We start from the raw sequence: 11719 nt of genomic DNA, 5'->3' as shown, positions 1-11719 counted from the left end.
CACAACCAAAACACCAAAACCCCAGCCACCAAAAACTACAACACCAAAATACCCCCACAACTACCACACCCCACACCACAACTACCCACCCCACCACCACAACCCCACCCCACCACCCAAACTACCCACACACCAAACCCCAACTACCACACACCCAGCCCCCACAACTACCACACTACCACCCCCCAAACACCCACCCACCCCCACAAACCCCACTACCACCCACCACCACCACCAATACCCCACAACACCAACCACCACCCCAAACCCCCCCAAAAACCCCCAAACCCCCCACCAAAAACCAAAACCCCACAGCCACCACAACTACCACCCCCACCACCAAAAAAACTACCCCCCCCAACACCAAAACTACCCCCCCACCAAAAACAAAAAAAAACCACCACCACCACCAAAAAAACCCACACAGCCACCACAACAACCCACCCACCCCCCACAACCCTCCCGCCACCAGCCCCCAAACTACAAACACCACAGCCCCCAAAAAACCAAACACACCACACCAAAAAAACCACCACACCACCACCACCACAATTTAACACCACCACCCCCACAATCCCGCCCCCCCAGCACCCCAAATACCACCCCACCAGCCCACAACCCCAAAACCCACCACCACCCCCAAAAACTCCCACCCCAAAGCACACAATACCACACCACCACCACAAACTCCACACCACCACCCCAAAAAACTACCCAACCACCACCACCACACACCACACCACCACCCACCAAAAAACTACCACACTCCCATACACAATTCCGCACACCCCCCAAAAAACTACCGCCCCACACTCCAAAACCCCCCAAAAAACCCCACCAAAAAACCACCCCCCCAGCACACAACTCCCACCACCGCTACCACAAAACCACCCCAGCCACAAAACACCCACCACCGCACCACAACTAAAACCACCACCACCACAACCAAAACCACCCCATCAAAAAAAAACCCCACAACCACCACCACAACTACCCACCCCCAAAAACCCAAAAAAAACCACACCACACCCACACAACACCACACCAACCCCCCCCCCCCTACCACCCACCGCCCCCAAAAACTACCACCCACCACCCACCACAACCACCAAAACCCACCCACACAAACCCCCACCAGCCACACAATTACCCCCCCCACCACCAAAACTACACACCACCAGCCCCCAAAAACAACCCCCACCCAAAAACCCCCAAAACAACAACCACCCCACCACCCCCACACCACAAACCACCACCAAAACACCACACCACCAGCCCCCACAACACCACCCCCCACCCCCACACCTCCCAACACCACCAGCACCAAAAACTACGCACAAAACCAGCCACCACAACACCACACCACCACCCACCACACCCCAGAACCAACTACCCCAAAACCAGCCCCACAACCCAACACACCCCCACCAAAAAAACTCCCAAAACTACAAAACCCACAACTCCCTCACCACAGCCCCACAACACCAAACCCCAAACCCCAAACCACACCACCAGCCACCACAAAAAAAAAAACCACCCACCAAACCACACCCCTCCCCACCACCACCACAACTACCACACACCGCCACAAATACCCCAACCCCCCCATCCAACCACAAACACCCACCCCCACAACCCAAAACTACCGCACCACCAGCCACCACAACTACCACACCACCAGCCACCACAACTACCACCCCCACCACCCCAAAACAACACACCCCGCAAAAACTCCCCCCCCCCACCACCCCCACAACTACACACACCAGCCACCAAAAACTACCAAAAACCCCGCCCACCAATACCACCCCGCCCTACAATTTCCCCAAAAACCACCCCCACAATTTTCCCACCCAGCAAAAATCCACGCCCCCCCACCAAAACTACCACCACCACCACCACAACAAACCCACCACACCACAACCCCACCCACCACACCCACAAAAAAAAACCCACCCCCCCCCCGCCCCCCCCAAAAAAACTACCACCACCGCCCCACAACACCCAACAAGCAAACCAAACTACCAAACAACCAGCCACCACAATTTTAGGGCACCAGCCCACACCACCAAAACAAAAAAACCCCCCAAAACCCAAACCCACCCCCAAAAAACTCCCGCACACCACCACCAAAACCCCCCCAACCCCCACAACTACCACACCCCCAAGCCACCACAAAAACCACACCCCAGCCACCACAACCCCACACCCCCCCACACAACTACCGCACCCCACCACCACAATACCCACCCCCAGCCCCACAAACCCCCCCAAACCTACACAACTCACACACCCACACCCACCACAACCCCACACCACCCCCCCAGCACCCACCCACCACCCCACCACAACTCCCCACACCCCCAGCCCCACAATTAAACCCCCTACCGCCACCACCCCACAAACCCCCACCCCCCAAAATCCGCCCCCCAACCCACACAACTACCACACTACCACCACCACAAACCGCAAACACCACCACCACAACTACCACAACCACCATAATACCGCCCCACCAGCCACCACAACTCCCCAACACCAGCACCACACTCCCCACCCCAAAAACCACCCCCAACTACCCACCCCCCACCAAAAACCCCGACCACCACCCACCAAAACTACCGCACCACCCACCCCCAAAAACTACCGCCCAACAGCACCAAAAACTACCGCACCACCACCACCAAAACACCAACCCCCCCACCAAAACTACCGCACCCACAACCCACCAAAACCCAAACCCACCACCCCCACCACACTACCACACCACCACCCACAACTCCCCACCCCCACCCACCAAAAATACCCCCCCCAGCCACCAAAAAATACGCCCCACCAGCCCCCCAAAAACACCCCCACCACCACCAAACCACAACTCCCACCACCAGCCACACAAACCAACACCAGCCACCAAAACTACCCACCAAACCACCACCACAACTACCCACTACCAGCCCCCCAACTCCCCGCCCCACCAGCACACAACTACCCACCACAACCACCAAAAAATACCCACCAAAACAAAAAAACTACCGACCACCAGCCACCCCAACTACCACCACCACCACCCAACTCCGCACACCACCCCCCCCCCCCCAAAAAACACCACCCACCAGCCACACAACTACCCCACCACACAAAAAACTCCCACCCCACCACCCAAACCAAAACCCTCAAACAACACCCACCACAAAACTCCCCACACCACCACCACCACACACCGCCACCCCAAAAACTAACCCCCAAACCACCCAAAAACTACACACCACCAGCCACAAAAAACTACCGCACCCCCAGCCACCAAAAAACTACCCACCCCCACCACCAAAAAACTACCGCCCCACCACCACCACAATACCACACACCAGCCCCCCAAAAACTAGGGGAAAACCACCAACCACAACTACCCACCACCCCCAACAACTACCCCCCCCAGCCAAAAAAATACCACACACCAGCCACACAACTACCCCCCCACCAAACTCCCAAATTCCCAAAAACCCCCCAGCCACCAAAACAAAACCACCACCAGCCACAAAAAATACCCACCCCCCCACCCCAACTACCCCCCAAAAACCACAACTACCCAAAACCCCCAGCCCCCAAACTCCCCCAAAACCAGCCCCAAAAAATTCCCCACACCACCAGCCACCACAAAAACCCACCCACCCCTACAACTCCAACCAAAACCCCACCACAACTACCACACACCACCACAAAACAACCCCCCACCCCCCAAACCACAACACCCCCCCAACCACACCACACCACCAAACCACCAGCCACACAACTCCACACAGCCCCACACTACCCCCACCACCCCCCAAACTCCCACACACCAGCCACCACACTCCCACACCCCCCAACAAAAAAACTACCCCCAAAAACCACAACCCCCAACCCACCAGCCCCCAAAATACCATAAAAACCAGCCCCCAAAAACTACCACACCCACCACCACAACCCCAACACCAGCACAAAATTTTCCACCCCAAACCACCACAACTCCCCACACCCCACCACAACTACCACACCACCACCACCAAAAACTACCAACACACCCACCACCACTACCAAACCCCCAAAACACCAAACTACCAACAACCACTACAAACTTCCCCCCACCCCAGTACCACTCCCCACCCCCCCCCCCCACAACAACCCCACCACCCAACCACAATACCAACCCCACAGCACACCAAACTACACACCACACCCCCCCAAAACTCCCCACACCACAGCACACAAAAAACCCACCACCACCCCAAAACTACCACCCCCAGCCACCAAAACCACCAAAAAAAACCACACCACAACAAAAACCCCCACCCAGCCACAAAAAATACACCCACCCAGCACCAAAACTCCCCAAACACAACCCACCCAAAATCCCAAATACAACCACCAAAATAACCACACGCCACCACAAACACAACCCCCCCCCCCCCAACACAATTTTCCCCACCCCAACCACCAAAAACTACCACACCCCAGCCCCACAATCAAAACCCCCAGACCACAATCCACACCCCCAGCCCCACAAACCACAAACACCAACCAAAAACCACAAACCACCAAAAACTACCACCCCAAAACCACACCAAACTCCCACCCCAAAACAGCCCCCACAACCACCACCCCACCAGCCCCCCCAAAAACTCCCCACACTACAGCCACCACAACTAAACCCCACCAGCCCACAACTACCCACCACAGCCCCCCCAACTACCACACCACAGCCACCACAACTCCCCACACCACACCCACCACAACTACCCCCCCCACCCCCCAAAAACCCCACCCCCCCCCCCCCCAAAAAAACTACCGCACCCCCCAGCCACCAAAACTACCCACCCCGCCAACAAAAAAAACACCAGCACCAAAATACGCAAAAGCACAAAAAACTACCCACACAGCCCCCCAAAAACTACCCCAACCCCCCACCCCAAAAACCCCCCCCCACATAAGCCACCAAAACTACCGCACCCCAGCCACACAACTACCACACCCCACCACTCAACTACCCCCACCAGCCCCCAAAAACTACCCCCACCCCCACCAACTCCCCCCACCAGCCCCCAAAAACTACCACACAGCCACCACAACTTCCCCCCAAACAGCCCCCCCAATCCGCCCACAGCCCCAAAAAAACTACCACACCACCACCAACAACTACCCCACCCCAGCACCACAACTCCCCAACACCCCCCCAAAACAACTACCAAACCCCAGCCACCAAAACTACCGACCCCCACCCCACCACAACTACCCACCACCAGCCCCCACAACTACCGCACAACCAGCCACCACAACTCCCACCCCCCACCCCCAAAAACTACCCCCCCCCCAGCCCCCACAATCCCACCCCCAGCCACCAAACTCCCCCACCACCCCACAACTCCCCACCCCCCGCACCACAACCACACACCAAACCCCTCCCCAAATTTCCCCACCACCACCAAACTACCAACCCAGCCCCCACAACCCACCCCCACAGCAACCACAACACCAACAACCAGCCCCAACAACCACACCCCCCCCCCCACAAATTTCCCACAAAAACCCAAAACTACACACCACCACCCACCACAACTACAACACCAGCCCACAACTACCACACCAGCCCCACAAACCACCCACACCACAACACACACCACAGCCCCAAATACCCCCACCAGCCACCAAACTACCCCCCACCACCACAAAAACTACCCACCACCACCCACCAAAACACCCCCAGCCCCCCAAAAATACTTCCCAAAAGCCCACCACAACTACCAAAAAAAACCACCCCCAAAAACTACCACCCACAGCCCAAACCACCAAAAACCACCACTATCACAACAACCACACCACCACCACCAAACTCCCAAACCCACCACTCCCCACAACCCCCAAACCACCCCCAAAAAACTAACCCACAGCCACAACAACCACCACACCACCAGCCACCACAATTACCACACCAACAGCCACTACAACCACCACGCCACCAGCCACCACATCCCACAACCACCCACCAAATACAACCCAACAGCCACCACACCACCACCCACCACAACAACCACACCACCACCCACCACAACTACCAACCCCCACCCCCCAAACTACCACCAAACCCCCCCCCACAACACCACCCCCCCACCCCCAAAACTACCACACCACCACCACCAAAAAAAACTAACCCCTCCCAACCCAATACCCCCCACCAGCCAACAACTCCCCACCCCCCCCCAAAACTCCACCCCAAACCCACCACAACTACCACACAAAAAGATAAAACTCCCCCCCACCAGACCACAACTACCCACAAACCCCCACAAAAACTACCCCCCACAGCCACCACAATCCCCCAAAATACCACCCCACAAAACTACCAATCCCTACAACTCCCCACCAGCCACAACTACACCCACCACCCACCACAACTCCACACCACCAGCCCCCAAATTTTACCACACACCAGCCACCCCAATTTACCATCCCCCAACACCAAACTCCCCAAAACCCCCACCACCAAAAACTCCCCCCACCACCCACCAAAACTCCACACCACCACCCACCAAACTCCTAACCCCCAGCCACAAAACCCCCAACCCCAAACAGCACCAAACTCCCCCACAACCACCACACCTACAACCCCCCAGCCACCACAACTCCCAACAACCACCCACCAACTCCACACACCACAACCAACACCACTCCACCAGCCACCACCCTCCCATAAACCCCCCCAAAAAACTCCACCCCACCACCACCACAATACCAAAAAAACCAGCCCAAAAATTCACCCAGCCACACAACTACCACACCCCAGCAAACAACTCCCACCCCACCAGCCCCCCAAACTCCCAACAACACTCCCACAACCCCACCAGCCCCAAAAATACCACCCCCGCCCCCTACACACCACCAAAAAAACACCAACACCCCACCACACCAAAAACCCACCAAATAACTCCCCCACCCCCACAAAACCCCACCCCCCAAGCCACCAAAACTACCATCCCCCCAGCCCCAACCCCACCACCCCCAAACCAAAAAACCACACCACAACCAACCACCCACCCCACCACAACTACCTAAACCACACCAAAAAAAACCCCTACCACAACACCACAACACCAACAACCGCCACCAAAATACCCCCACAGCCCCCAAAACCACCACCACCAGCAACAACTACCACCCCACAGCACCACAACCACCACACCAACAGCACCAAAACACCACACCACCAAACCCCCCACAACTCCCACACCACACCCCCCCCAAAACACCACACCCACCAAATACCAAAAATTTTAAACCCCCAACCACAAAAGCCACCACAACTCACCACCCCACCCACAATTCCACACCAAAACCCTACCAAACCCCCCACAACCCACCAAACTCCACACCACACCACAATACCACACTACCAAAACCACAAACGCACCACCAGCCACCAAACTACCACACACCAGCCCCCCAAAAACTACCACACCCCAAACCCCCCCCAAACTACCACACTCCCCAGCCCCCAAAAACTACCACATACCCCCACCAAAAACATCACCCCCCAGCCACCCCAACCCCCACACCACAGGCCACAACTACCACACATCACCACCCACAACTACCACATCCCCAAATCACCCAACTACCCACCCCCAAACCACCACAACTACCAACCACCACCCCACAACTACCAAACCCCCACCACCCCCCAAACACCACACCCCCACCACCACAAAATACCACACCACCAGCCACTAAAAACTCCCACACTCCATCACAAAACTACTGCACCCCCAGCCCCCAAAACTCCCACACCCCCATTCAACAACTACAGCCCCCCCATCAAACAAATAACATTCCCAGCCCCCCAAAAAAACCCACACCACCAGCCACCACAACCACCACACCCCCAGCCCCCCAAAAAACTCCCACCCATCATCCCCCCAAAAATACGCACCATCACCACCACAAATACCAATCCCCAATTCCCAAAAAACTACCACACCCCCCCCCAAACCAAACTACCACACCCCCCACCACCACCTCCCAACCACCCCCCACCAAAACTACCACACCCCCCACCCCCCACAACTACCAACCAACAGCCAAAAAAAAAATGAAAAATCACCACACAATACCCTCCCCCGCCCCAAACTACCAGCCCCCCGCCCCAAAACTGCAACCACCCCACAACTCCCAAAACCACCGCCCCCACAACAACTACACCACCAGCACTCAACGCCCCACAGCCAAAACTACCACACCACCACAACCAAACTACACTCTACAGCCACCATAATACCACCCCAAAATCCCACCACAAATCCACACAAATCACCAAACTACAAACCCCACCAGCCCACAACAAAAGCAACAAAACACCCACCCCACAAATACCACCCAAGCCACTACAAAAACCCAAAATAAAACCCACCACAACTCCCCCCCAGACCAAAACTACCCACACCAGCCCCCCACAATTTCCCCACCACCATCACCAACCAAAATACCACCAACCCCCCCAAAACACTCACCATCCCCACACCACCAAACACCACCACCAAACTACGCACACCAGCCACCACAACACCGCACCACCGCCAACCAAAACACCACACCCCCAGCCACCACAATACCACCCAGCAACAACTACCCCCCCCCCCCACCCCCCACAAACTACCCCACCACCGCCCCAACACCGCACCCCCAGCCACCACAACTACCCCCCCCAACAACTACCGCACAACCAGCCACCAAAAACTTCCCCACCCCCCCCCCCCCCACCCAGTTCCACACCCCCCACCCCCCTACAACTACCACACCACCAGAAAAAATCCCACCCCCACCAGCCCCCCACAACACACACCCCCAGCCACCAAATCCCCAAACCCCCAAAAGCCCCACAACTCCCACAAAACCAGCCAAAAACTACCGCAACCGCCCCCCACAATACCACACCACCAAAAAATACCACCCCCCAGCCCCCAAAACTACGCCCCACCAGCCCCCCACAAAACCCCACCACCACAACAACTCCCCTCCCCCACCACCACAACTACCACACCACCAACCACCACAACTACAAACCCCCACCACAACTACCACCCCCAGCACAAAATTTACCACAACCAGCCACCAAAACTACCACACCACCCACCAAAAACTCCCACCCCACACCCCCACAACCCCGCACCACACCACCACAACTACCAACACACCCACCCCAAAACTACCACATTCACCACCACAAAACCCGCACCAACTGCAACCCAAAACCGCCCATCAAAAACCACAATACCAAAACACAGCCACCGAAACACCACACTAAAAACAACCCAAACACCACCCCCCGGGGCCACCACAACAACTCACCAACTGCAACCACAAAAAACCGCCACAACAACCCAAAACCAAAACACCAGCCACCACAAATACACCCCCACCCCCCACCACAACTACCGCACCCCCAAACCCCCAAAAAAACCGCACCCCCAGCCACACATCTACCACACCACCACCCCCATAACTCCCGCACACCGCCACCAAAAAATACCACCCCCTCCGGCAACCACAACTACACAAAAAAAGCCACCAATCCCATCCAACAGCCCCCACACTATTGTTTTTAGCAACCACATCTACTGCCCCCGCCCTCAAAACCCCTGCCCCCGGCTCCCACATTGCTGCTTCGCCAGCGACCAAAACTAAGCCCCTCATCAACCGCCCCAAATTCCCCGACCAGCTCAGCTACTGCCCAACCATCACCAAAAACCGCTTTACCACCAGTCACTACAACCCCGCACAACCACCCCCCACAACAATTACTGCCCCCCCCAGCCACCATACCCCGTTCTCCGCCACTACTTTTACCATATTTATACGACCCCCTTGCTGGACAGTGTTTCAGTGCCAAAACCCAGGGAGTGCGGAAAAAAATTCCAAAATTTTTTTTTGTAAATGAAATATGATATATTTTAAAAATTATTATAAAATATATATATATATATATATATTTATATATATATATTTAATTTATAAAATTTTATAATTATATATTAATTATATATATTATAAATATATAAAAATTATATATAAAATATATATATTATAATATATATATATATATATATAATATATGATATATATATAAATTAATATATTATTGCTGTATATTAAAATATATAATTAATATTAATTTTTAATTTAATATTATATTATATATATTCGTATGGGTAATTTTTAAATTCAGTATATTAGAAAATAGATAGATAAATAAAAACGATAGATAAAAAAAAGATAGATAGATTTTGTATGTTATACTTTCGTAAAAGGTATTATGTTATATATAAATATAGTATTTTTCCGCACGCACACGCGTTGTATGTTTTTGTACCTAATAATAATACATTTATTATGGTGTATGTTTTTTTAGTGTTTTATATTATATATTATATATATATATATAATAATATAAATATATAAATATATTATATTATTGTTAAAATATATATATGGGTGTGTAATATTTTTATACAATATATGTGATAATATTGTGTGGAATATATATATTTGTTTTGGACTCCCTTCGTGGTTTTTATAAAGATTTCACAATTCCCCCCTTTGGACAGCAAACGAATGTGGCAAACCACAGGGGGGAATTGACGTTTCACTTCTCCAAACTATCCATCGAATTATGGTAGTGCAGACGATAAGGAATGGGTCTTTTGTGTAAGTATCACGTTTTCCTTATTGCGATCGTTGTTCATTTTTTCTTAGAATATTATCGATTTTGTCGATATTATTAGTAGGCCTTCTGTTCGACTAATGATTATTATTAGCTGTATTTTTCCTTTTTCTGATAATACATAACCATATTGAATGTTTTTTCATTATGATTATTACTATCGTTATCATTATTATCATAATTAATCTTATTATGATTATGTCATTATTTCATGCTGATTTTTAGTTTATTGCTGATCAACTATATATATATATATATATATATATAATATATATTTTATATATATATGTGTGTGTGTGTGTGTGTGTGTGTGTGTGTGTGTGTGTGTGTGTGTTTGTGTGTGTGTGTATGTATGTATGCACACACATACACACACATATATATATGTGTGTGTGTGTGTGTGCATAAATAATATATATATGTATGATAATACAATATATATATATATATATAATATTTTATATATATATAACATATATATATATATATATATATATTATATATATATATATATATATATATAAACATCTTTCTCATACTTTCAGGCCGTTAATTCAGCAGACAGGATAATGATCACCTGCAGCGACTTCCAGGTCGGAGGCTTCTTCTTTGGCTGCGCGGATGACACATTGCTCATCACCAACACCGAGGCATCCACTAGGTGATATGAGTAGAACTGTTTTGCATTTAGTCGTTTTTTCTTCCTCTTCTTCTTCTTCTTGCAGTTCGTTTGTGTTATATAATCTATAAAAAGCATATATATATATATATATATATATATATATATATATATATATATATATAATATATATATATACATATATATATCATTCTCTATTTAGCGAATTTTGCTCAACGAATGGACCGCAACTTGTGAAGACGACTTCACGAGGTACCAAAGTTACCTTCACGACCTCGACGTCAAACACTTACAAAGGCTTCACCTGCACTGCCCAAGCAGTGAGGGAAACC

Source organism: Penaeus monodon, chromosome 18, assembly GCF_015228065.2.
Source record: "Penaeus monodon isolate SGIC_2016 chromosome 18, NSTDA_Pmon_1, whole genome shotgun sequence".
In the NCBI taxonomy this organism is placed as follows: Eukaryota; Metazoa; Arthropoda; class Malacostraca; order Decapoda; family Penaeidae; genus Penaeus; species Penaeus monodon.
This window is presented reverse-complemented; position numbering follows the sequence as displayed.